The 27,309-nt window shown below is 42.5% G+C and overlaps 1 protein-coding gene across 1 annotated transcript in view; it reads right to left on the reverse strand.

Annotated features, from left to right (window-relative positions):
• PRPH2 (peripherin 2) overlaps nt 1-27,309 on the reverse strand; it is a 139,851-nt gene that overhangs the window by 53,175 nt on the left and 59,367 nt on the right. The window lies entirely within an intron of this gene.

The raw sequence follows: 27,309 nt of genomic DNA on the forward strand, positions 1-27,309 counted from the left end.
CAGGTTATAGGGCCCCAAAGCAAAAGCAATTCTCAAGGATATTCAAGGCCTATGTACATGTGGCTTACAACAGAAATTATGCACACAACACCTACGTTTGGATTGTTACTGTTTTTTTAGAGGTGCATAAGAAGTTTTTAAAACCAATTTTTAAGGAATATAATATTAATAATCGGGATCAAGCGCTTAGGCTACTAATAGATATGAGATTTTTTAATGTAACCTGTGCGCTAGGACAGTTTCTAATAGGTTTAAGAGGGGTTTTAACTGAACTTATAGAGTCTGGTGTAATGTAGGGAGTAAAGGCTAATGAAGAGTTCGAAATGGTTTAAAACTGATTATTTTAAAAATTACATTGGTTGATGGTAATATTAAAGATTTGCCAAGTTTTAAAAAGGCGAAAAGTAAAATGTAGAGCACTTTATATTGGAAATTCTACTTTGTCATTATAAGGATCTGAGTCTTTTTAGAATTGTATGTGGGATAATTTGGTTGGCACGCTGCACTTTAAAGGATGGGTAGGAAAAGAAACTGGTGGATGGTTGAAATAATTTAATGAATTATGTAAGTAGAGTTGGTTAATAAGAATCAGAATGAATTATGAATTTTGTATGTGAATGTACTATGTAATGGGGAACTCTTTTTAATGAATCTTGTGTAATTGATTGTTAATGTATAGGGATTTTTATAATGAATTTTGTACATTTTATTGTTTTATACTTTTAAGGTTTAAGCCAAATAAAAGAATTTATAACTGACTGACATAGATATACAACATAACCAACAGGTCCCAGCTTCAAGAGGCATGTTATCGAGTTTCCGCCAAACTTTAACCAATCCCTATACATACATTCCGAGCTGGACTATGTGTCCTGGCAAAACAGAACATGAGTAAAACTGAAACCTCGTTCTCTCTTTCTCTTAGGCCCATCCATTCAGTTCTGGCCTGTTTCTCCCAGTGCTTAATTTGTAAATAAAAACATGCCGGTGCCCAAAGCCCTCATCATAAACACGCGGCTGCTTCAATTAAATATGCGAACAAGGAATACTGAAGTAGTGTAATCCTGAAGCCATCTCAGGCCTCTTCAATACATTTAAAGCCGCTCCCTGCCCCTTCAGCTCACACTTGCAGCTTTCTGCTTTCTCCTATTGGGACGTTTTTTTGTTTTTTCTCTTCCTCTGTCTTTCACATGTGTGTCTTTTGCTCGCAGTAAATGCTTTAGGCAAACAAAGATATGCTGGCCCTAAAAAATAAGTGCTGGTGCACTGCACCGGAAACAACAAGCACAAATGAAGCACTGATTTCTCCTATCTTCTTCCCCAACCCCTGTTTAATGGCATCTTGTACACTTTTCCATAGGACCCATATCTTGTCAAATTTAAATGGAAATCCCTTAGATGGGTAAACTAGCCTTTCGGCTTTCATGCGGAGACATTTTAAGGTATGGGCAAAGTGGGCTCTGGCCCAGGGCCCCAACCTTTTAGTGGGGCCCCTGATATAGACTGCTCTGTTCTGCAGTCTTGCCCTGATCACCTTGAATAATTCTTAAACAGATTGTATTAAATACAATCTTTCTTTAATTTTTTTTTAATGTGGGTGATGTGTAAGAGTATATAACAGACATTTTTCAGAGAAATGTTGTGTTTATGTTTCATGCAACATCCATAAAAACGTTTTTTTTTTTTTGGATCAAAAGGGAATCTCTCATATGAAAAATGGGAAGGTGTCACAGAGAATATTTGCAGTAATATTAGTGAGCTGCTGCTGTGTTACAATATTGTCACTATCCCTGAATATTTGATACAGACACATTTAGAATATGGACGAGCATGCCTGTACACTGTCAGTGACCTGGCCAAAGAGGGCATAAATTCAAAGCTGTTCAAAGGGGCCCCATAATATGATTGGCCCTGGGCCCCCAAAATCCTTAAGATGTACCTACTCTTATGCACCAGTCCAAGTTGTCTTCCCATTCTCACAGGCTAATGTCGGTTTGGCAGCTCAGGTTGATCAATAGGTATGCTGGTGTCTTTTGATGAGTGTTACATGGTCGATTCCTGCAATCTTCTACAACATCTTGCTTACCAATTGCAAGCTCCTCAGGCAAGCCGATGAAACTTTCCCATTGACAAGATCTATTAGCATCTGTACTGACCACCCCCCTCCTTGAACTTTGCTCTTTTTCCTTAGTTTTTGTATTTTACTGTGCCAGAACAATTGACATTGTAGATTTAATTGTCCTGTTCTTTATTGTTTTCCCGTAAATAGTAGATGGAATAAATATTTCTTCCAGTTTTTTAAACTGCATGCCTTGGATAAAGAGCGGTAGACATTTCCTCATATGAATAGTTTGATACTATCCTCCCTTGACTACACAGAATGCACTGTGTTGTTCCAGAAGAGGAAGTTCTGTCGAACAAAGTTTATACATGCATAATAGATGCACCAAAGAAAACTACGCTGTACTAACTTGGCAATATATTGCACTTTATTCAGCATACGCAGGCTGGTAATTGCTTACAGACTTTACCTTGTCATTTTAAGCATTGCAGAATGGGTTGGATTGTTAGGATTGCCTAGGATGAAACCACAAGGTGTCTCTTTGTTTGCCACCAGAACAGGTGCTGTAGCATCTGTTTTGACTTACCATAAGTTGTAACCAAAAGCTTAACACATTGAACAAGTGGGCAATGACTATGCTGGTTGTCCACTTTAGAAGACTGTACGTGTAATCCTTTAGTCACGTATCTACTATTTTCTGGGATCTTACCTCTAGAGGACTTCTATTAGCAGGTTCTAGTGATAGGTAGGGTAGTCCAAGATGCAGAAGGAGGTACCCTAGTGTTTTTTTCATGACACCAAATTTTTAGTCTTTGATTCAGAGATTATACTGCAGATCAGTAGCACACCTCAATATAGAGGAAGCAGTAAGACCAGGATCCTTGGTAGATCTAGTTCACCGAATTGGTCTGTGTGCAGAAGACTAACTTCTGGCGTCCTCTGCAGTGTATGACCCTTGTATGGAAAACTTTCATATGGAGCATCTCTGTAACATTTTTCTAGCATCTCAAAATTTTACTCTCTCTCCTAAGATTTTCAGGATCTTTGTTAGCAGTTGTGAACTCCATGGTTGAATTCCTAGGAGGATGCACTACTTGTCCAATTTTACACTTGGGTACAACATTTTGCGGCATAGATAGTGGATGATTTGTTGCAAGAAAAGGAATATCCCATGCATGGAATGCCGGTCTGTTCCTCTGCTCTGAATGCCCATCTGTGTGTTTATCTGATATACTCACTAGAGTTTTTGTAAATCAAGGGTACAGACAGAGGCCTAGGCATGTCACTGACTATGTGAGATCCTGGAACACTCCTGTGACCTGGAATGTTGTAGCAGCGTGCCCTTATGCTGGTCAGAAGACTGCTACAGGTCCTGGTTATGGTGCATAACGCGTTTGTGGCAGCATACTGTGCTTTTGAAACTGATAATGTGAACAGACCTGTTTATCTGTGTTATTGAGAGCATGGGCTATTTCCACTGTTACAAGTGTGTGTGGGTGTGTCTGTCTGTCCGTCCATTTGTCTCTCTGTCAGTCAGTAACTCGGCTGAGATCAAGACTAAACTAACAAACATGTAGAGTCTGACCTGGGAGGATAATTCCGGAAGAGGGATTTAGGCCCTCATTATGAACATGGCGGTCCAGACCGCCATGCCGGCGGTGGCGGAAATTACCGCCACCGTCATGGCGGTCTGGACTGCCATATTCCGAACACAGGGGGACCGCCACAGGTGGCGCTCCGCCACCGCCAGGCTACCGCACCCAGGCAGCCTGGCGGTGGCGGAGCTCTCTATCCGAATAAAGAACCTGTGTGCCTCCAGCCCTTCCCTGGTGGTTTCCCCTGCCAGGGAAAGGCTGGTGGAAGAGGTGCTCTGGGGCCCCCCTGGGGGCCCATGCACTTGGCATGGGCAGTGCAGGAGCCCCCCTGCACAGACCCGTTGCGCAGGTCACTGCCTATATGCGCAACGGGTGCTGCTGCGTCATTGACGACAGTTCCATGTGGAGCCGTCAACAAGTCCAGGCCCAGCGTTCCACTGTTCCCCCCGCCGGCCCAGTGGAATGTTCATTTTTGGGCCGGCGGGGTCCTCAACGGGCTGGCGGTCTGTGTTTAGACCGCCAGCATGAACACGGAGGGGAATCCCGCCGTGTTCACAATGACCCCCTTAGTATACAAAAGACTGATACCTGAACGGTGAGAAGGGACCATTGAACGGAATAGCTTAATGCCTGCATAGACAAACCAATATAGACAAGATATATATTTAACAATAAATATTGGGAAGGCAAGATGACAGTACAAACAGAAACATCATAAACAAACTGTCTTAAATGATAGTTTGTATGCTCCTTGGGCAGTGATCTCACTGTGAGTAGAAAGGACCTTACAAAAGGCAAGAAACAGTTAATCTCAATGTCTGGGAACACAACCAGCATTTTTAATGGGAAAGAGTGGTGGGTGAGTCTCTGTGCAAGATGCACAATCTCACCGGTAATAAAAATCAAGACCAACCCAGTCATATGAGAAGGAACAAAATGGAATAGAGCAAGTAATAATGTCAATAGGAACTGATCTCAGGGAAAAGAAGGACTGGATTAAAGAACAAGGAAAGTAGTGAAGTCAGGGGCTGTGGAAATAGGAGCACTGAAAGCCAAGAAAGGGGAGCTACAAACAAACAGGAAATAGGGACCGGACTGTCACAAGGAACACAGGGCAAGGAACAGGAATTCAAGACTCAGAATCTGCATACCAACAAGGGCAAGACAGGGACTGTGAAAACAGCACTAGAAACACAGGTAAGGGGAGGGGGCAGAGAGGCAGCAACAATAAGGAACAGAACCAGGGAAGGCAAGGTAGCACAGCAGGGAGTAGAGTACTGAAAAAATAAAGGAAACCAAGGTACTAGGAATCAAGAAACAAGCCTGAAATCAGGTCAGCAAACAAAACTGGAACAAGTTTTAGTGCTCATGTGCAGGGAATGTTTTTTCCCATGCTCCTTCATCTGCACTTCATCCCGTAGTGGTCTGTTGTGAGTAACATCGGAGAGGCATATAAACTTGTATAATTAAGTTTATTGAATCAACGACACAACCTGGCGTCTGGCTCCCGGTCAACCGAAGACCGCAGAATCTTCCGAACCTCCCCTTTTAGAATGTATGATGCATCGAACCTAGGATGCATCATAACTCATCCTTTCCCGTTCATCAATAAATTACAAATGAGAAAGATAATTCACATTACAATAGCAACAAGACATCAGGATGTGGAAAAAACAAAAATTTAAAAATCAGAATGATAACAATAAGGTTATTGCAATAACATATCATATCTAACGAAAGCTTTTACATACAAAAATTGGTTTTCTAAGGTTTTCTAATTCTCTTACAAAAAAATTAGTTCTAACATCATCTCTTATCTAATTAAATCTTTCAAGTAAGAAGGTGGTTTCCTAATCCTCTTCTGAAGAACAGGTGCATCTCCACACTCAACAGAACCATCACCACACTCATTTCCAACACCCTGTTCCTCAACACAATCATCCAAAGACATTCCACCTCTCTCACTGATAACCTCACCATCATTCATGAACATCATTCCTGAGCAACCTTTATCAAAATCTTTATCAATCATTCCACTCTTTTGATACAGAGCTACATTCTGAAAATTCCACCTCTCACCATTCTCCAAAATCAAAAAATGTGCACCAACTTGTTGAACCCAGAAAAGACCCCTGAACTTGGTTAAACCTCCCTGTATCCTGCCCAACTTCACTTTGACCCAATCTCCCATTTCTACATGTAAACTAGCTTGCACCTTGTCTTGTCATGGGAAACTTAACAGAATCACTGATATCTGTCTCATCATACATGATTCCCTTCAACCAGGCTGGCACTAACTTGGTGCCGGGCAACCGGCCCCTCATATCCACAAAAGGGACCCTCTGAGTGACACTGTGTGGCATGGTGCGAAATGCCCACGCCATGTCTGAAATGGTTTCTTTGACATCACACTGGTTCGCCAAAGCCAACTGCATAGTCCATTTGAGTAGTCTCACAGCACTCTCAGCCACTCCATTTCCCCTTGGATTATATAAACGGAAGTACAAGAATGTCTGACTCCCCAAGCCCTTAAAAAGCTTACCATCTCATGTGAAGTAAGTTGTGTGCCATTGTCTGTAATAAGGACTGCTGGAGCCCCTTCTCCTTTGAATTTTTTTTTAAAACACTAATGGTGGTTTTTGTGGTGACATCTCTCAAAAATTCCACCACCAACCACCTTGAGTGAATATCCACAACCACCACTGCAAAGTTGATATCTGGAGACAATTCCTCCAGCGGTACAATAAAATCCAAGCAAACTGTATGCCAAGCCTTTCCAGGATCTCCTAAATGTCCACCCTCACACTTCTCAAGAACCAGCCTCTTCTCACTCTCTTTACACAAGCTACAATTTTGCACCCACTCCTTAATCTGATTGTACATCCCTGGCCACCAAATGTTTGCTCTCACCCTCCTGGGGGGTCAGTCCTTGACCAAGATGACCCTCATGTGCCAGCTGAAAAATTCGGAATCGCAACCCCACAGGATGAACAAAACAATCCCCCTTCATGATCACACCATCACCACAGACAGATAGTTCCTCTAGCACTCTCAAATAGGGTCTCACAGCTGGGGCCAGAGCACTCTCTCTCACTTCTCCACATTTAATAATTGTAATGACATCTCTCATTACTGGATCCTCTTCTATCTCCTCTTCCCATTGCATCCCCGAAAATGAACCAGTTCCACTAACCACTGCATCTTGTACGGTGGCGACAGCACCCTCCACTTTTGTATCTCTCACACCAACATCATCAACTTCCTCCCAATTCAACGGCAATCTAGATAAGCAATCTGCTTGAACATTCTTCCAGCCTTGTTGAAACTCAACAGTGTAGATATACTCCTGAAGTCTTGCTGCAAGCCTAGCCAACCTGGCTGAACCCTTTCCTGCACCACCTGGAGCTAAAATTCTTACTAGCAGCTTATGATCTGTCCGTATAACAAATGGTAAGCCCCACAAGAACACACGGAAATATTCAGCACCCCAGGCTGCTGCCAAAGCTTTGCGCTCTATGACTGAATAGTTTTTTTCAGCCGATGTCAGTGTACGAGAGGCAAACACCACAGTTTCACTACCATGAAATTGAGAAAGAACCATACCCAAGCCAGATGCACTGGCATCTACTGTGAGCGCAGATTTTAGTCTTCTATCAAACACTGTTAATATGCCCGCTTGGCATATTTCCTTCTTAATGTTGTCAAAACAAAGCTGCTGTTCATCCTGCCACTCAAACTTGCTGCCGTTGCACAACATTTTTTAAGACCTTCTGTCTTCTCTGCAACTTTTTCAACAAACTTAGCGTAGTACTCCACCAACCCCAAGAACGATCTTAGTTGGTCTCTATCCTTTGGGATAGGTGCCTAACTTATGGCATCCAACAAGGAGCGCTTAGGCTTGATTGACCCCAGAGCAAAATTATAACCTAAATATTCTACCTATTAAGCCAGAAAGGTGCACTTCTCCTGATTTAGCGTGAGATCGTATTCCTCCAGTTTTCTCAACACTAAGCGTAAGGTGGTGTTATGTTCCCCCTTCGTTTTTCAAACGACCAGAATATAGTCTTGGAAGTAAATTACATCACTTATCCCTTCCAAAACCTTCATCATTGCTCATTGAAAAACACTAGCAGCGGATGCTAAGCCAAATGGCAACCAAGTGAATTGAACTGTTCCTTCTGGGGTGATGAATGTGGTAAGTGACTTGGAGCTTTTATGCAATCTAACCTGGTGATATGTGCTCCTTAAATCAAGTTTGGAAAAGTATCTCTTGTCCCTCACCAAGGTAAGTAACTCATTTATATTGGGAAGAGGAAAGACATTGTCAGGAATGCCCAAGGTGCCTCCTGCATCATCTGTCAGCATCCCCAGGGATTAGGGTTAAATCATATCTCTGTTCTTGGATAAACCTTCATGTTTCTAAGTAAACATAATGTGCTGTGTTACACAATTGGTTTTATCAATGCTTGTTTTACCAATGCTTGTTTGCTAATGTGAGCAGGTGTAGACATGTGCTTCTAATTGGGTGTGGTGTAGACATGTGCTTCTAATTGGGTGTGGTGACTCATCCACATGTGGAAACTCAACTGCTTTCCTGATTGGCTATAAATAGCAGAGTGAAGCATGCCTCCCTGCTTGGCTTTGTTTTGCTTCCTGATCTCAGCCCCTGCTGTCATCCTCGTATTCAGGACTTTTGAGGCAATTCTTTTCTTCGTTCCTGTACCAGCTGACACCAGGCATTCCTCCAGCACTCTGGAAAAGACTGCAGCTAAGTGACTAGTATTCTCCAGGGAGTTTGTTCTTTGAGCGCTGCGCTTTCCTAGAACAGCTGGTGTATTTCAGACCTCGTATTTTGGCAGAATGCTTATCTTGAATAGACAAATGCATTTCTGAACATTCTACATTATTATTGTAGTTACTTGCCTAAATGTGCTTCAGGAAATCCGCTTGAGCTCAAGCACTGCAAAAAGTGACAGTGCAATTTTAAAAGAGCATTTACTTGAATTTTCTTTCTCTAATAGCATAACTCTTGGATTTAAATTGTGTCATTCATGCTTGTGTTTCAGGTTTGAGGAATTTGCTTTTTGAAGGGTTTTTCACCCAAACCCAAAGTGGACATTTGTATTTCTTGGATTGTTTTTGTTCCTTTTAGTTTAACCTTATGCATGCGTGAAAGTTATACGTGATATAATTAATGCCCTTGTTTGTCTTTCTTGTGCATGATAAGTGCAACCACAGTTCTAATTGTAGTGTGCAACAGTGAATCTCTGTGAAGCCAGCCCTAGTGTTGCAGTACTTATTGTTATGGTACTCAGTTTGGGTTTTTGGTAATGCAGTGTTAGTAATTGTGCCAACAGTTATTATTATCCAAGAAAAGTGCTGGAGCATCCCGGTGTTCTTCTACTGCTCCCATGCCCATATCAGAAAGAGAGATTCAGTTTCAAGGAAGTTGAGTGCACTAACTCTACTATCACTCTGTCAACAATGACCTGCCCCACTGAAGATACAGGGTGCCTGGCTGGACCGGCAAGACGTGGCAGTGTCTTGTCTCTTTCTCTTCCACTCCGTCATTCCTTTTGGGACACCTGCAGGGGTTTCTGTGTCCACCAGGAAGTGCCAAGAGGTATTCCAGGAGGTCGGGGGGCATACCATTGCCCCTGCAGACATCCTGCTTTTCAGGTGAGTGGCACCATCTCGACAGACATCAACCACAATATTCTGGTTCACAGAGCGCAAGTCTACACAGAATCTTAGACGACCATCAGCCTTCTTGGTAATGACCACAGGGGACACCCACTCTGACGCTTCTACAGGCTCAATGACACCATCCTCCAGCATCTCAGGTAATAGTTTCTTCAACCCATCACAAACCCACAGTGGTACCTGCCTTAGTTTATGCTGTACCGGAGTGGTATTCGATTTCACTCTTACTTTATGAACATACCCTCTGAGACATCCCAACTTTTTCCTAAAAACATTTTCCGCTTCAATCAACACCTTCCCCAGGGTGAGTTCATCCACAACCAACACCTGATTATGAGCTCTGGGATATAGCATGATGTTCAAATCAAACTGGTGCATCCACCCCAAGATTGACAGTCCTTCGATCGACACATACACTTTACCCTTGGTACACCTTGAACCATACTGTATATTGCCTTCCATGTACCCCAAAATGTCTATGGATTCGCCTTGATAACCCCCCGGGTTTATGTCTTTAGGCATAATTTTAATGTTATGCCAATACATTTTGAAAGCTCATTTGGGTATGAAAGTGTACATGGATCCTGAGTCAACCATAAGTTCAATGTTTTTCCCACACACATTACAAATTGCTGTTGGCCTAGACATCCTCACTTTCTTTTCAAGAAAGACTGCACTTTTAGTTTTGAGAACCTCATTCACTATGAGAACCCTGTCAGTACACAAATTTCCCATCATACTCTTAACCACACCCACACTGGAACTACTGCTCCTGTTCATTTTGCACACTCTCGCATAATGACCTCTCCGCCCACACTTCCTGCACTTTTTGGAGTCAGCATTGTGAAAGCTGCTACCACAACGGGTACAGTCCCCTTTGCTCCTGGCCCCAGGAACACTCTGCTCCCCCTTGTTCCTGGTTAGTCCATATTCTTTCTTTTCTTTCCTCTTGACTGCACAGACTTCACTCTTGACGCGGTCCTGTTGACCCGGATTAATCACAGATACATCAGTTGCCCTGTTTTTTTTGTTGAGTTCCTTCATGCACCTCTGCGACTCTTCAATTACTTTAGCCATTCCAATAGCTTCCATGACTGAGTGGTCTTTCGCTGCCCATAGTCTTTCCTGTATTTTCTTTTCCCTGCACTGCACAATCAACTGATCTTGGATCAATTCCTCTGTCATAATACTGAAACAGCATTTATTAGAGAGTTCCCTTAGTCTGGCCACAAACTCATCAATGGACTCATATTCTCCCTGAGGATGGGTGTATAATTTATATCTTGCCATGATTAAATTAACTTCTTTCGCGAATCGGTTCTCTAACCTTTTTATGGCCTCTTTGTAAATGTCATCTATGGGTTGACCATTAGGACCTAATGCTACTGGCAAGTACTTAAAATTTTGCTGCCCCTCATTGCCAAGAGCACTCAATAAAATTGCTTTTTTCCTGGCTGATGAAAAGTTCTGACCATCAAGTGTTATGATGTAATTTTCTAAAATTTCAATCCAATCCTCCCAACAAATGTTGGGTTGACCTGCTTGTTGTAGAAAAAAGGGTGGTGTAATAATATTCCCAACTGAAGCCATGTCCAATATTACACCCAGTACAAAACTTTTCCCAAACACCACAACAGTAAATGTGACAATTTTTTTCCCTTAAAATGTAAGATGGCCGCCACAAACGTGAATTCAAAGTAAAATGTCTGGGTGAGCAGTCTAGTTTTTAAATATCTAAGAGTGCACCCCCTGTACTTCCTCTGGGCAGACAGCACTCATTGATAGAGCCGCGCAGACAACACTTGCCGCACTGCCTCTGGGCGAACGACTCTTGCTGTGCGGTCTAGTTTTTAATTAAGTAAGAGTGCGCCCCCTGCACCTCCTGCGGGCAGACAACACTCGCCACACTGCCTCCAGGCGAACGGCTGTTGCTGTTCGTTGTCCCACATTCGTTGAAGCAGCCGCTGCCACACCTCCTCCAGGCAGACAACACTCACCGCACTGCCTCCTGCGAACGGCTCCGATGGAGTGGACCACCCAAGTAAGGAGTGAAAGCTGGTGTGGCACTCAATGGGATCAATCGATCCCAGCCGCCCGACAGCTCGTCAGCCTCGTCACTGCCGCCGACAACAGCTTCGCTACCATGGCGGTAACCGCAGGTAAGTGTCTACCAGACCCAGGTTGTGTCCACACCTAAAGCTCGTTGCCAAAATCTTGCGAGTAACATCGGAGAAGCATATAAACCTGTATAATTAAGTTTATTGAATCAACGACACAGCCTGGCGTCTGGCTCCCGATCAACCAACAACCGCAAAAACTTTCGAACCTCCCCTTCTAGAATGCATGATGCATCGAACCTAGGATGCATCATAACATGGTCCTATGGAGTATGGCTGTTTAGATGGTTGGTGGAAGGGGATGTGACTGTTATATATGTAAATAATTATGATACTTATATTCAGTCAGAAGAAAATATTTTGCAGTTCAAGGTTCCTGTTCTTCTGACCACCAAACACGGTTAGAGTTAGAGACCCAAAAAGAGGCACAAGAGGGTGATGGAACAATGGGGGGTATGCAATGACAACTTTCTGTGTTGATAATCACCACAGTAATAGCGGGCTGCCAAATTAAAGAAAGAACCTCTTCAATAATTAATTTAAAATAGAACATGCACCTTTATTTGCACATGTCAGCGGGTCTAGAATCCAAAGTAATTTTGATCTCCACATATACTTGAGTTCACGTTTTATCCCTTAATATTAATGTATGAATTATGTCAAATCTGTGACACTATCATTACCCCTTCATGCACCAGAGGATGCTACCCTTCTGGGCATACCCTGCAAAAACTATGACAGAGCATTAATTCCAAATCAAAATCAACCATTCTCGACCTGGATTGCCCAAGAGAAGTCACCACCTCTGAAATTCGAGACCTTATTAGTACGTGTTATACATTGGACCTTTTTATCACCAAACCCTGGCTCTCCCTTACTTCACTAACATTAGGCAATGATTCTAGAGGATTACTCCCTGCACCATAAACACACATAATTTCCCTCCTGCGACCGTCCAGACTGAATCAAAATAAAAACATATCTGTGCTTGCATCATTTGCCATTATCCATACACTCCCCTGTCACAATGATACTTTACTTGGAAAATTAATGCCAACCCAATACTCCATCAATGGTATTTCGGGAGACTTTAAAAGCCTCTGGAGTATCAAACATCCTGTTTCATCCAGACTGTAACAACTCTGTTTGCTACAGTGTTTTTCTCCATTAATATCTCTATTGACCCACCATAAGGGAAACATGCTGGGCTTTATAAGTTCCCTCAAACATCATCATATTAGCTAGACTCTTATGAACTTATATTACAACTCCCTACAGCAGGTGTCCATGACAGGGCTGCATCCAAACTGAAAGAAACCACAAGCCAGCCACAAAGAAACGTTTCTGTCACCAGCACTCTGCTGATCTTCAAAATCTAACTACATTTTTTAACATTCCCTGTTCCACTGAAGGTGTCACCATTAATTATAACAAAGCCAATATAGACACTACCAACAAGCTCGCCCCAACAGAAAGGTCCCATCAGGGATTCCCATCATCATTATGATGCACCAAAGAACTCAACACCAGCAAAGAAACAACCAGAAAACTAGAAAGAATCTGGTAAATATACCAAACCCCTGACTCACTGAAGATCAAATAATGTAAGAAAAACACACATAATAACTTAGGGGCTGATTTATATGTTGGTGGTAAGGATACTCTGTTGCAATAATAATGAAGTATCCTTGTGGCCAAAATAGTGGTCCGTCCACCAGATTTAGATGCAGGTGGACCGTAGGTTTGGCTACGGCAGTGACTACTCTGCCACCGCACAGCCAAATCTCTCCGATTACTGCCAAAGCCAAACCTCTCCCACAGCTTGACGGAGTAAGGGTCGTCAGTTAATTGGCAATAGGTCTGCCCACCCAATCAGGATGAGGGACATGTAGGCATTTCTTTACTGTCCGTCATCACAAGGGAAACCCTGGTGGTGAGGGACAATAAAATGCTGATAATGCCCTCTTGCCATTAGGGAGATAATGCCCATGGTGAGGGGATCATTACATTTCTTTATTTTTCTTAGTTCTCCTAAGGTAAACTACTACTTAAAAAACAGATTATTGAGACACTGGGGCACCTCAGTGGTTACTTCCAAACCATAAATCACCATAAATTACTGCATACATCCCAGTCAAGAAACAAAAAATCCCATTTCAACTACAAAAGTGAACATCACCAATTTATCTCTGAAAAGATCAAAAAATGCACAAGCTCAAAAAAGCTTCCAATCAACCCCTCTCCTACCTTGTATAACAGACACAAATATTCCAAAATGACTGTCATTTAATGAACTCAACACTGACTCCTTCTCACAGATTACCTCAGTGAAGCACTCATATTATACTAATGACCCTGTTCCTGCACACTTGATCAAATAATGTGCCCCTGAGCTAGCCCTCAATCCTTAAAAAAATAAACTGCATTTTTTAAGTACCCATCTTCTCACCCTCACAAAAATTTGGACAGCCAACACTTCTACTGACAAATTCATTCACACCTGGATCCTAATGACTTCCAAAACCTGCAGTTAGTGTCTTAATGGACATGTTTTTGGAACTTTCTGGAAAAAGTTGATTCTGTTCTTCCACATACCGAAAACAAACTCCTAAACTATCCATTCTGGATTCTGACCTAAACAGTACTGCAACATCTTCTGTCCAAGTAACTGATGATATGACATGCACACTCGATAAAGGCAGCTTATCTTTGAACACTCTATGACTTGATGATAGGGTTTATTGCAATTGACCATAAAATCCTTTCCACCAGAAATGGAATGGAAGTCTAAATTCTGAAATGGTTCTTACCCTTAATCACAGCAACATTACATTTTATAGTGGTAGACTCCTACAGATCAAAAGCCCTCCCCGTCAACTGCAGCATTACATAAGGCTCAGTCCTCTCCCTTTCCACCTTATATCGGCCTATCACAGCACACTAAAGAGTGCCAATAAAACCCTACTGTCACAGACAATACTCATCCCTTCTGATGAAGGAGAGATGCAATTATCATTCAACTCAGCAAATAAAATATCTGAACTTTCACTGTTTACCATCTCTTACCACATATTTTATACTCTGTCCTTTATAGGCACAAAAGATGCATAAAACGGTGTGTTGCATAAGTATCTTAAATGCTTATAAAATCTAAATGAGAGTTAGCACGCACTGGTGAAGGATGTCTGGGCTCTGCTCTTGTCTCAAAACAATAACAGCAGCATGTCCTAAACCCTTCTCAGACAGACTGGGGAGCAGTGTGGCGTAGCTTAATGGCTGAGGATTGCCTCATGAGAATTATCAGGCTATGCGGCAGAGGAGGCCAGGAACTGGTAAGGTAAAATGACAGTGGACCTCACTTCAGCCTAGAGTGTTCCAAATCAGAACCAGAAGGAATGTATCCATACAATCACAGAGTAGCACTATCCTATTTGTGTATTTTTGCCACAGTGTCAAAAGGTTTTGCCAAACATTTCAGTTTTACAAAAGGTTTCCTTTTCCCCAGTGCATCTGAGAGTTTTATATTCTGCTCCATTCTGCCTCAACGAGTTCTAAACCTAATTCTCTTCGTCTTTTAAGTCCTGGGGACCTCGAGTATGTGATAGTTGTCAATACTATTTTATGTATGCTAGGGATTAATGTTTCTCCATTTAACCCATCAATAACCAAATTTCAAACTTAGCTAGCTTACTAGTAGTCCCGATTCTACTAGATGGGTCCACGGCCCAGTGAGGGTAAGACTTAAAAGATGACTCTCAAAGTGAGCGCCAGTAAGGATGGAAACTAAGGCTGCTTCCTTCACTCCTCTACTCACACTCTATGCCTCTTAGTGCAGAATATACGGGCTAACATGACAATAAAAGGGATCCAACTGGGTAAGGATGACTTCAAACTCACTATATTCCTGGACAGCTTCCTGGTGATGATGGTTGACACAAGGTATTTGTTACCATAGCTTCTGACTTAGCTTCATTGTCACAGGCAAGTTTCTGGGTTTAAAACAGATTTGACTAACATAATCCTGCGGCCAAGTAAAAACTACTGACATCTGCTCAGGATACCCTTTTCAGACGGTCTATAGTGGGGCGATACAGTATTCTGGAACCAAGATTGCAGAACACAAGACAATACAAACTGGTCAAAACAACTTACAAAACTGGAAACACCACATGCACATGTGGGTGGGGAAGGTAGACGTATTGAGGATGTCTTGTTAGGACTACACACAGTGCATGGAACAGTTTGGGACTAATCAAATTCCCCTCCTCCTTCACGCCACACGGTGGTAAGCAGGATTTCTCCTTAGGATTGGTCCAAGATCAATTAATGAAGTGAAAGAAGGGTAGGTGCCTTAAGGTGGGAGACATGTTCTTGAAATGCACATTCAGGCTGTTTGAGCAGCTCAAGGAGTATTATTGGGTGCCTGAGGCAGACATAGTGCAATGGAAAGGTGAAAGTGGGGCCTTTAGGCATCTGACTTCCTTTGAGAAGTTCCTTTTGGAGCAGGAACGATATTCTAAGGCCATGTTGCATTTATATAACATCCTAACCGCACAGAGAATCCCTTGCAGATTAAATTTTAGGAGCAGTAGGAAAGGGACCTGGGTGTCCATTTAGATGAGCGACAGTGCAAGACATAGGCACTAGGATAAATATTGTTGCCACACATGTGCAAGGGTCTAAAACAATCTAAAACATAATGTATAGATGGCACTAAACCATTGAGCAACTACACGCTACAGATTGTACACAAATTAATTAATGCTGTAGAGACTATAAAGCTACTGTGTCGATCCCACATCTTGTTTTGGATTGCCATGTAGTAACCATGTTTCAGATGAAATCCTATAGATGCTGGAGCATGCAACGTGTACTACATTGGCCAAATGTCCAAGGAGGACGTTGTTGGGATGCACATCCAAGGTGGGGGAAGACAGCAAAATAGGTGGTTCTTTTGATTTGGAGCACCATAACAATCTCCATCATTGACATGTGGCTGTATAATATATAGCAGTTACTGGAAATGATGCAGTTAGCACATATAACTGTTAAGAAAAGCTTAACAGTCAATCAGTGCTACCATTTCATGTACAGGCCTTTGGGGAATTTAAGTGCTCACAACATTTGTGGATGCTCATCTTATTTGATAAAGGAGTAGTGAGGTGAAGAATGTACTTATTTGAAAAAGCCTAGACGTTTCCACAGATGGCTTGAGTTAACAGGATTTAAGTTAGTTTGTGGAGGAAGTTTTTCTTTATAGTGGAAAGCCACAGGATCAGAATGATTCATTTGCAAGCGTTTTCACATTAGCAAACGTCAGTCTTCAGTTATGTATAAAAAGAGCTGATAGAACTATTGAAACATTTCTAAACATCACTGAATATATAAAACTTCTGCCAAGTTACTTTGTTATTAAAAAGACCTGGCCACCCATGACTCGTTCAAATTATAAGGTTAGTAAATGCTAACATGCTAGACATACATATATACAGCAAGAAAACTTGGACCTCCATTGCTACTGATCATAAAAAAGTGCAGCTCTATGATAAATATCAACATTGACCCCAGTTTTAGTGTACACCGTGGAAACGTTCTAGCAGACATTAAGATCCTCAAACTGAGAGTATGGCTATTTGTGATCATACCATGATTCCAATAATTGCATTACGGCAACCAATAATTTGGATGTTATAGCAATTGCAGAATTAAGGGTAAGATGTATGAATCCCTGGTTTCAAAATACTGGACTACAAATAGAGACCAGTATTCTTGTGACCAGTTAAGATTTTTAAGAACCAACTATTTACTAATAGGTCAGTTCATAAAATGTTGAATCGTCGTTGGTCCTTGAATATTAATGAGATAAGTCACAAATTGCAACAAACTGTGATTGGAGGTCATCACGGGGATGGTGGCCTACTGAGGCAGAAGACCACCATGTCTGTGATTACATTTAAATAAAGCAAACTTTTTTAATGCATCCCACTTTCCTTTAAGGAAAATAGGCTGCTTTTAAAAAGAAAAGTTTTTTTTTTTAAATGTTTGAAAGTTTGATGTTGTCCTGATGACTAATGCCTATTCCCCCCAAAACTTTTTTTTTAACATTCACAAAGAGAAAAAGGTCAGATGGGGTGCGTTCCCTTTTGCAAATGGGTTACCACCCCAACTTGGGGTCAGCAACTTTAGAATGGTTTACAACCACTATTTCTGTCCTAACCTCTTGACACATATTTATAATAAACACTATTTGGAAGGAAGGGTCACCTACAACAAATCTCTTCCAAATAGCAATACTCCATACATTTCTAAATCACCTTTAGAAGTCAGTACAAAGTTAGAGATTTCTGAACTGGGTTTAGCACATTGCAATAAGTATTGTTTCTGTTGCAAACTCTACATCAGAGTTTGAGACCAAAAAATGCTTTTTACCTCTAGCCCTTAATCGGGATACCACTAGGAACAGTTGTTCTGTGTTTCACATTTAAAAATGTGCAGTCAGGGTGCCATGACTTTCCCCCGCCGAAAAATGACATCATCTATTTGATGTAGCAATTCCACTTTCATCTAAATACATAAATTTTGGTAACCCCACAGAAACCCACTTTCTTTATAATTAGCACAATATCTTACACACTCAACAATCTGCAAATGATGGTCTAGGTATGGTCAGTTGAAACTTAAGTGTTGAGAACTACATATGCCGATGGGCCTGGTGATTGTGCAGGCAGATGTCAGACCCAACAGCATATGACCCATGGGAGAAGCTTTCCTATTTTTTTTTAAGTAAATACATTTTTATTGTATAGACATAATAAAATATCAATTACAATCATAAGGTCAATTAAATTACATGGTCTTAATGGACATCAATAAAATGTGTACCAACAGTCTAGTTTATTTTTCTTTAAGCATGCAAGCACAAATCTGGTTCAGTTTGCGTTGTTAATGCACCTGTGCCTAAAATAATCTAACGTAATCATTATATCTAGCTTCATCGTCTTTAACTTCCCTTTGAGCACTTTTACAACAATTTAGTAATACACAATTGAGTAGTGAATCCTAAACCCAAGCTGTCTTCCTGCCGCTTTCTGGAAGATGATTTATGTGTTTCATGTGGTAGTAGTGGGAGCTAGCACGCTGGAACACTGGAAGTTGATGGGACCTGCCATGAGGGCACATGCTTGGGGTTGTCTGCTATTTTCCTGTACTATTGTCAGCTTTGAGCAACATCTGCCTTGAATGGTGTGCACCCTGTGACAGTGTGTGTACTCTCAGATTTTAGCTGATCACAATTGAGGTGTGTCTAATCTCCAGGTATGAAGGAAGGTGGGGTGAATGTACTGCCATTGGTGTGGACAGCAAATGATGTGTGGCGCAACAGTACCATAATCATTTTCCTGCTGCAAGAATGTACAGGCTTTTACTTTCTCAGCATTGGTTGAGTTGCCATGAATATTCTGGTCATTGAATGTCACCACTGCTGGAGTGTATGGTTTAGAGGTTTACAAGACTGGCTTCAAAGGCCATGCTTCTATGCAAGAGGTCTATGAGGCCAACGAGGTGATAGTTTGGTATTTCGCAGATGTCTTGAGTCATCATGTCAGATTCCCTCATCAGCAGTTTAGCAATTTAGGATACCATTGTTCATTTGCAGTCATGCTATTTTTTTTAACAAAGGAGAGAGTCCACCACACATCTGTGTCACAGCAGCCTGCAGTCATGCAGTATGCATTTGTAGCTATCAGTATCACTTTGGAGATTCCGTGGACTATAACTGCTTGTTTCTACAGTTGACACAGAGTATGGTGCACTCATGCTAGCCAGAGGACAGTCCATTCATAACCAATGCTGGACATTCACTTCTGAGTGCAGTATTTCGGCAATTGATTTGTACGACTTTTCATTGTTAATGACTTTTTATTGATAATAACTTTTCATTGATAATATTTTGGTCTAAGGAAGACATGATTTTGTGTTGGATGTTTAAAGGAAGTTGGAAACCAATGGGACGACAATGAGCACATACATGTCCAACTAAGACTTTCAATTCTATACCCTAACATTCTGAGGTGGCATAAAGGAATATAAATGCTGTAGTCTTTAGGCCAGATGTGATAAATGTTGTGGTGGATTGCAAGGCATTCTTAGTTCCCCGAAAGAAGTAAAGCAGAAATCCACTCTCCGTGCAGGGGGGTGCCAAAGATAAATGAAGGATGAAGGAGTTCTGTGCTATCCCACAGACAAAGGGGGTCATTCTGACCCTGGCGGCCGGTGGCCGCCAGGGCCACCGACCACGGGAGCACCGCTAACAGGCTGGCGGTGCTCCCACGAGCATTCTGACCGCGGCGGTTCAGCCGCAGTCAGAAGCGGAAAGTTGGCGGTCTCCCGCCGACTTCCCGCTGCTCGGGGGAATCCTACATGGCGGCGGAGCGTGCTCCGCCGCCATGGGGATTCTGACACCCCCTACCGCCATCCTGTTCCTGGCGGGTCTCCTGCCAGGAACAGGATGGCGGTAGGGGGTGCCGCGGGGCCCCTGGGGGCCCCTGCAGTGCCCATGCCAATGGCATGGGCACTGCAGGGGCCCCCGTAAGAGGGCCCCACTGTGTATTTCAGTGTCTGCAATGCAGACACTGAAATACGCGACGGGTGCAAACTGCACCCGTCGCACCCCTGCAACTACGCCGGCTCAATTCTGAGCCGGCGTCCTCGTTGCAGGGGCATTTCCTCTGGGCCGGCGGGCACTCTTTTGGAGAGCGCCCGCCGGCCCAGAGGAAATGTCTGAATGGCCGCCGCGGTCTTTTGACCGCGGTGCGGTCATTTGGCGGCGGTACCTTGGCGGACGGCCTCCGCCGTCCGCCAAGGTCATAATCACCCCCAAAGTGTTATGTGAGTGGCAAGGGAAATGACCCTTTGAAATCAAAGAAGATGGAATTTCGATCATTTGGGGAAGAGTGGAGCTTGATTTCAAGAACGTTATTGTGTGGAGTTAAAATAATCTTGTCTAAAAGAACCAGACTGTCTCACGAATGAGATTTGACCAAAATATTGCACCTCATCCCACTGGTGGATAGACTGTCAGTTTCAGGGTATGGCAAAGTCTTGATTGAAATGCACAGCTAGTGAAAAGATTGTTAGCTCAGGTAGACTGCAGGAGAAAGTAACCTTATCTATAGTGGGAATAGTTGCCGCTGTGGTTTAAGTTAGACATAAATTTCATAAAGTTGAAATTTGATATTTCTTTTTTGGCAAGGGGTGTGTGATGTGCAGAGAAAACATTATGTAATAAAGAAGTAGTTAAACCCTGTTTAGAAAGTACACCCTTATATAAGCTCCTCTAATGTCTTCCAGCCATGGCTGAGAACCTGGACATTACGATGAAGGCTGGTCCGATCACCAAAACCTTAGAGAGAAAAGGCAATCGCCTTCCACCAGCCTATCTACTCTTTTTTCTTAGTAAATTCACCCCTCTTGCTGCACCCCGGCCAGTTCTTGCCCTCTTCCCCCACGACTATATTTGTCTTTACCTTGACTTTGCCTCAACTTTATCCGTATCTAGACTGTCATTCTCCGGCCTACCACCTGAACCCTAGTACCCTTGCCCCACCTATAATCTAGCATATGAACCCTCATTTCTAAACCCTGGATTCAACATTCCTTCCCATACTGTAAACGTCTTAATTTTCCGAACACCGCCCCTGCCTGAAGCAGAGTACTTCTAAACTGCCTACACCCAAATAGCTTGATAATTCCTATCGCCTGGCATCCTAGAACTCGACCCCTGCCTATGACTTTACTAATTGAAATGAAAAATATTCAGCGGCACAGACGTTTCTGAGAAAAGCAAATGGAAATCCATCAAAAAAGACAAAGTCCCCCAACATTTTCATCTTTATGGGATGTGTGCTTTCCACTAAAATGGACTCGGCCTCTATTAACTGACTTCAGATCTGGGTGTACAAATCTCTGTTTTCAAGTGTTTTAATTCAATCGGATAAACTGGAGTGAGCAAGGATTACAAATTACCGCATCCATTAGGTTCTTAAATTAAAGCTCAGGGATGGTATGGAGTTATCTTTTAACTTTACGTCATATATATCATATAAAATCGAAAAAAGACACTTGTTAATGACCACTGAGCGAACTGTGAGCTCCTACTGATTTGCAAATTGCAGCAGACACTATGGAATGTGTGCACACACTATAAGGCACAGACAGGTATTCTTAGCACTATCAATACTTAACCAGAAGCACAGCTGCAGTTAATGTTTACCAGATGTATTTGTCTCCCTTCTGCATTATTTAAATAACGTATCATAAAGGTGATTTTATTACAAACACAGAGGCTCCTATTATGCTATCTTCTCTTGCTTTAATTTGAATAGCAGCCAAGAAAAAAACTACAACTCCCAGAAAACCTGGCTGGGAAACTACTCAAAACATGTCATACAGATACAACCAATCAGAATAACAAGTGAGTATAAACATCTTGACTGAGAGCAACAAGTCCTCTTTTCTTGCTGCTCGCAGTCAAGATAAGTACCATCTTTCTTGTTCATGTCATTATGTAGATTTATTATACTTATATTGCCGTTTTATTTACGTTTTTACTTTAGCCACAGTCTATATGTTAACTGCTTGTTCTTAGAATTCTTCAGTTCGTTTGTTTTACTTTATTTATAAGCCTTTATCCTGGCATTCTAAAGCGAACTCCCGCGGCGCGCGCTGTGCGACGGCAGCGTTTTGACAGTTCAGCGCTTGCTGGCACAGCGCGTCAAGGTTCAGCTGTTTCCTCACAGCTCTCCCTTCACCGCGGTCACACTTTATCAAGCGCGACCGCTATTATCAGGTTTCTCAATAGCGGTGAGCTTCTTTTCTTTCGCCGAGAGGATCAGCTGTTTTATCAGCTGTTCTCCCTCCTCGGTCACGCTCAGTCAAGCGCGACCATTTCAAGCTTTGAAAGCCCTTCTTATTTGTTTATTCTGCCGTCAGCTGCACCGGCTGACAGATTTTTTTCCCTTGTTCAGCTCAGACTTAACCTTAATTTTCCTCACAGACACCCACTTCCTGGTTCTGTATCGAGGATATTTTAACCCTTCATCTACTCATCCCTCATTTTTTACATTGTTATTTAAGTAATTTTTTTTTTACAAGTTTCCATTTTACTCATAATTGAAAAAAATTCTGAAGATGAAGAGGCTCAACAGTTTAAGGAGGATTTAGAAAAGAAAAGCAGACAATATCGCCATTAATTCGGACTCTCCGTTAAAAAATGTTTCTAACCAACCGTCCACTTCCTCCAATGCCACCTTCCCCATTCAAATCACTAACCTGGAAGATACAGACGACGACATGGGTGATACTGACATGGATATGGATGATCCAGACATAATGATCTGGTCAGGGCCTGTGGAGAAGAGGTGTAAAACTTCTCTAAATTTATTGGGAGAGTCATCTAAATCAAATGAAAGTAATAATTCTTTATTGGATTTTGCGGGTCAACCGATGTTTGATCCGTCGCTTATCCGTCACCCTAACTCCACCGAATGGACTCCCTGTGATCATGTGGCAGCATATGTCTCAAGAAATTTACGGCAACCTTTGGATAAGTTAGTGCGTAATAGACTCAAATCGGAATGCCCCAGACCCTCCCTCCCCAACAATATTACAGCCACTCCTGTTACTGATCCCAATATGCTGATGTTCTTTACCAAGTTTGGAAAGGACCCCAAGAAAGGGGTAGACAGGGCCTGGACCAACTGCAGGACAGGTTGCTGGATCTCTCTGGTCCTCTCACGAGAATTTTGGATTTGGCCGAAGAAGCCAGAATGGAGGGCAAGAAAGTTGACCTGATTATCCTTTCTAATTGGGCCCAAAGAGCGATTTGCCTCCTTGGCAACACAAACGCTTCTATGGCGCAGGAAAGACGCAAAAGCCTTTTACTGAAGATTGACCCTAAACTCAACAGCCTCGCTTCCAAAGAAATGGGTCCTGAAGCCAACGGTCTGCTGTTTGGGGACTCCTTTATCAAGGAGCTTAGTAAATGTGTACAAACTTTTACTTCTATGGACAAAGCGCAGTCTTCCATGCAGAAGATTTTTCATTCACCTGTTTTTGGAAGAGCCGGCAAAGGCAGGAGTCACTTTGTCGGCCGATACACCCACAGGGGTGCAGTCAACCAGACCAGAGGTTCCACTTCCTATCAACAGGAATTCAAGCCACAGTTCTACCCACAGCGGTATCGTTCCTTCAGACGTGGCTTCAGATCCAAAGGCACACAAAATTCAGGTAAGCGCTCCTATTTGTGGTCCATTGTCAGTGGGAGGTCGGACAGCATTATTTCTGACAAACTGGCAGATGTTAACAACAGACCCATGGGTTTTGCAGACAGTTTCAGGTTATTGTATAGAGCTCTATTCCACCCCAATCCAACATTGTGTTCCAAAACCCTTAATGTTTTCCAAACAACAAGACAGTCTGCTCTCTCACGAGATTCATTCTCTCATTCTCAAGCAAGCAATAGAGTCATGCTCCCCTCACCCTTCAGGGTTCACCAGTACGCTATTTCTAGTTCAAAAAAAGAACAAAAAATTTCGTCCAGTTATAAACCTGAAATTTTTCAATAAATTTGTAGTTTATCACCATTTCAAGATGGAAACTATTCTCCATCTTCGGGATTCGTTATTGACAGACGATTGGATGGTTCGTTTGGACCTACAAGATGCTTATCTTTCCATCCCTATTCATCAGTCCTTCAGAAAATTTCTTCAGTTTCAATGGAAGGACCAATTTTATTGCTTCACATGTCTTCCTTTTGGTCTCTCTTCAGCTCCTTGGTGTTTCACCAAGGTTTTAAAACCAGTGGTGACGCACTTGAGAGCGCAAGGGGTCAGGATCATAGTCTACCTAGACGATTTTCTCATTTTACATCAGGACGAATCTATACTAATACAACACTTAGGCAAGTTTGTTCCCCTCCTTCAGAACCTAGGTTTTCTTATCAACAGAGACAAATCCGACCTTATTCTGTCCCGTCAAATTGAGTTTTTGGGGTTTCTCATAGATTCCGTCAATCAAGGCTACTCTTCATCTTCCAGCTCAAAAGATTTCCCATAAAAAGAAGGAAATACGGTCGGTTCTCAACAAGTCACAACTTACGATCAAAGGTCTAGCGCGGATAATCGGTCTTCTTGCCTCATCTATTCAGGCCATATTTCCAGGCCCTCTTCATTATCGAGTGCTTCAGCAATTAAAAATTTGCCATCTTCGCGAAGGTTTCGGATACGAGGATCTAGTTTCACTAGATCACGAGTCTCGGATCGAACGCCAATGGTGGCTCGACCACCTGGACGCATGGAATGGCCGGGCAATTTTCTCTACAGCACCAGATCTTGTCTTAGAATCCGATGCAAGTCGGACTGGTTGGGGCGCAAGATGCGCTAAGTTCTCAACTGGAGGCTTATGGTCAAGAGAGGAGTCATCTCTGCACATAAATTGTTTAGAGATTCTTGCAGGTTCCTTTGCGATCCAAACCTTCGCCAAAGACAAGGTAAGTTGTTCTATTCTCCTCCGGATGGACAACTTTTCGGCGGTTCGGTATATAAATCACCTAGGAGGTACTCGGTCGAAACCCCTCACCGAGTTAGCAAAAAGTCTGTGGGAATTTTGTCTTCAAAATCAAATTTCCCTACGAGCGGAATACCTTCTGGGAAATATGAACACAATTGCAGATTGGTGCTCCAGGTATCTTCAAGACTCCAGCGATTGGCGTCTTCACCCTCCTATCTTCAAAAATCTTTCTTCCAGCTTCGGTCCCTTCTCTATCGATCTCTTTGCCTCTCGTTTGAGCTCTCAAATCCCTCAATTCTACAGTTGGCGACCGGACCCTCAAGCGTTGGCTACCAATGCCTTTCAACAGGACTGGTCCAACCAAACAAATTACGCTTTCCCTCCCTTCATTATGATCTCCAGAGTTTTGGCGCAGGTCCGCCGTCAATCCACCAGAATCTTATTAATTACCCCCTTTTGGCAGGGACAGCCCTGGTTCCCTTCAGCTCTTGAATTACTGGTAGACTTCCCTGTTCTTCTTCCTCTCTTTCCCTCTCTTTTATTGAATCCCCAGGGACAACCTCACGATCTGATACTCAACCATTCACTTCAGCTAGTCACATGGATGGTTTCGGGTCTGCCTGGAGAACCCCAGGAATTTCGCAAGAAGCTGCTAGCTTCATCCGTCAGGCCTGGGCTCCTGGCACAGCTAAAGCCTACAAGTCATCCTGGTCAGTCTGGCATAGTTGGTGTCAGGTCAGGGGTGCCGATCCCTTTTCAGCGGATGTAGTTCTTATCGTTAATTTCTTAGCCTCCCTGGCAGCCCAGGGCAAAGCATATAGAACGGTGAACATGTACAGGTCAGCGATTTCCGCAGAACATGATCGAGTCAACAACAAGCCAATTGGTGAACATCCTCTGATTTGTCGACTGTTAAAGGCAGTACGTTTTGCCAAACCTCCTTTACCTAAGTATAATTCTATGTGGGATGTCAATGTGATCTTACAGTTTCTTCTTTCTCAGCAATCTAAATCTCTTCTATCTCTAAAATTTCTATCTGCTAAACTTACCATTCTCCTCTGCCTAGTTTCTCTCAAATGTCTTTCTGACGTTAGAGCGTTGGACGTAACTTCTGTACAATATACTCCTCAAGGTGTTTTCTTTCAGGTTCGAAGAAGAACAAAGACTAACCTAATGTCAGTTTTTTACCCGTACTTCCCTGGTCATGCTAATATATGCGTAGGAACTTGTTTGAAAGAATACATATCAAGAACACAAGATTTGAGAAAGCCTTCCGAAACTCAACTCCTCGTCTCCTTTAGGTCCCCTCACAATCCTGTCTCGTCCACTACTTTGGCCCATTGGGTGAAATGGATTATGAACTTGGCTGGCATTGACATTTCCCTTTTTGGGGCTCATTCCACTAGGGGAGCTATGGCTTCCAAGGACTTTTGGGCAGGATTGAGTTTGGTTGACATTCTCAAATTGGCAGATTGGTCAAATGTCTCAACTTTTAGAACTTTTTATTGTAAGCCTGTTTCTCATGTGGCAAATTCAGTGATTTCTATGCTTTGAACTAGCATAATAGGAGCCTCCGTGTTTGTAATAAAATGGAGATTTTCTTAGCCTTGGTGAAAGAAAGTCTTGATTTTTTTAAACACACGGAGGCGAGTATTATCCCACCACTTTTCCTTCTTTTAACCCTCCCTTTGTTTCAGCAGGTCCATCTACCTCTACCAACCAGACGTCTTAGAGGTTTTCCTTCACCACATCATGATGCTCCGACTGGCATACCTTCTTTTGTGCAGAAGAGGTCTCTACTTCAAGACTTCCATCATTCCTTACTTCATCCAGACTTTGATGATAAGACTGTTAATATCATATATTGTTTTGAAGCCTTATTTTCGATTCTGTTGGCATGTATTATTTTACTTTTGATTGTTCCTTTATTCAGAGTGGATTAACTGCTCTGCAAGAAAAGAGGACTTGTTGCTCTCACTCAAGATGTTTATACTCACCTGTTATTCTGATTGGTTGTATCTGTATGACATGTTTTGAGTAGGTTCCCAGCCAGGTTTGCTCGGAGTTGTAGTTTTTTTTCTTGGCTGCTATTCAAATTAAAGCAAGAGAAGATAGCATAATACTCGCCTCCGTGTGTTTAATAAAATCAAGACTTTCTTTCACCAAGGCAAAGAAAATCTCCACTATTGCTCGAAGTCACCCTTAAATATTTCTTAGAAAAAAAAACCTATTGTTTCTTCGCATTGACGGAAGTGCGTGCATCTAA

This window comes from Pleurodeles waltl, chromosome 5, assembly GCF_031143425.1.
Source record: "Pleurodeles waltl isolate 20211129_DDA chromosome 5, aPleWal1.hap1.20221129, whole genome shotgun sequence".
NCBI lineage: Eukaryota > Metazoa > Chordata > Amphibia > Caudata > Salamandridae > Pleurodeles > Pleurodeles waltl.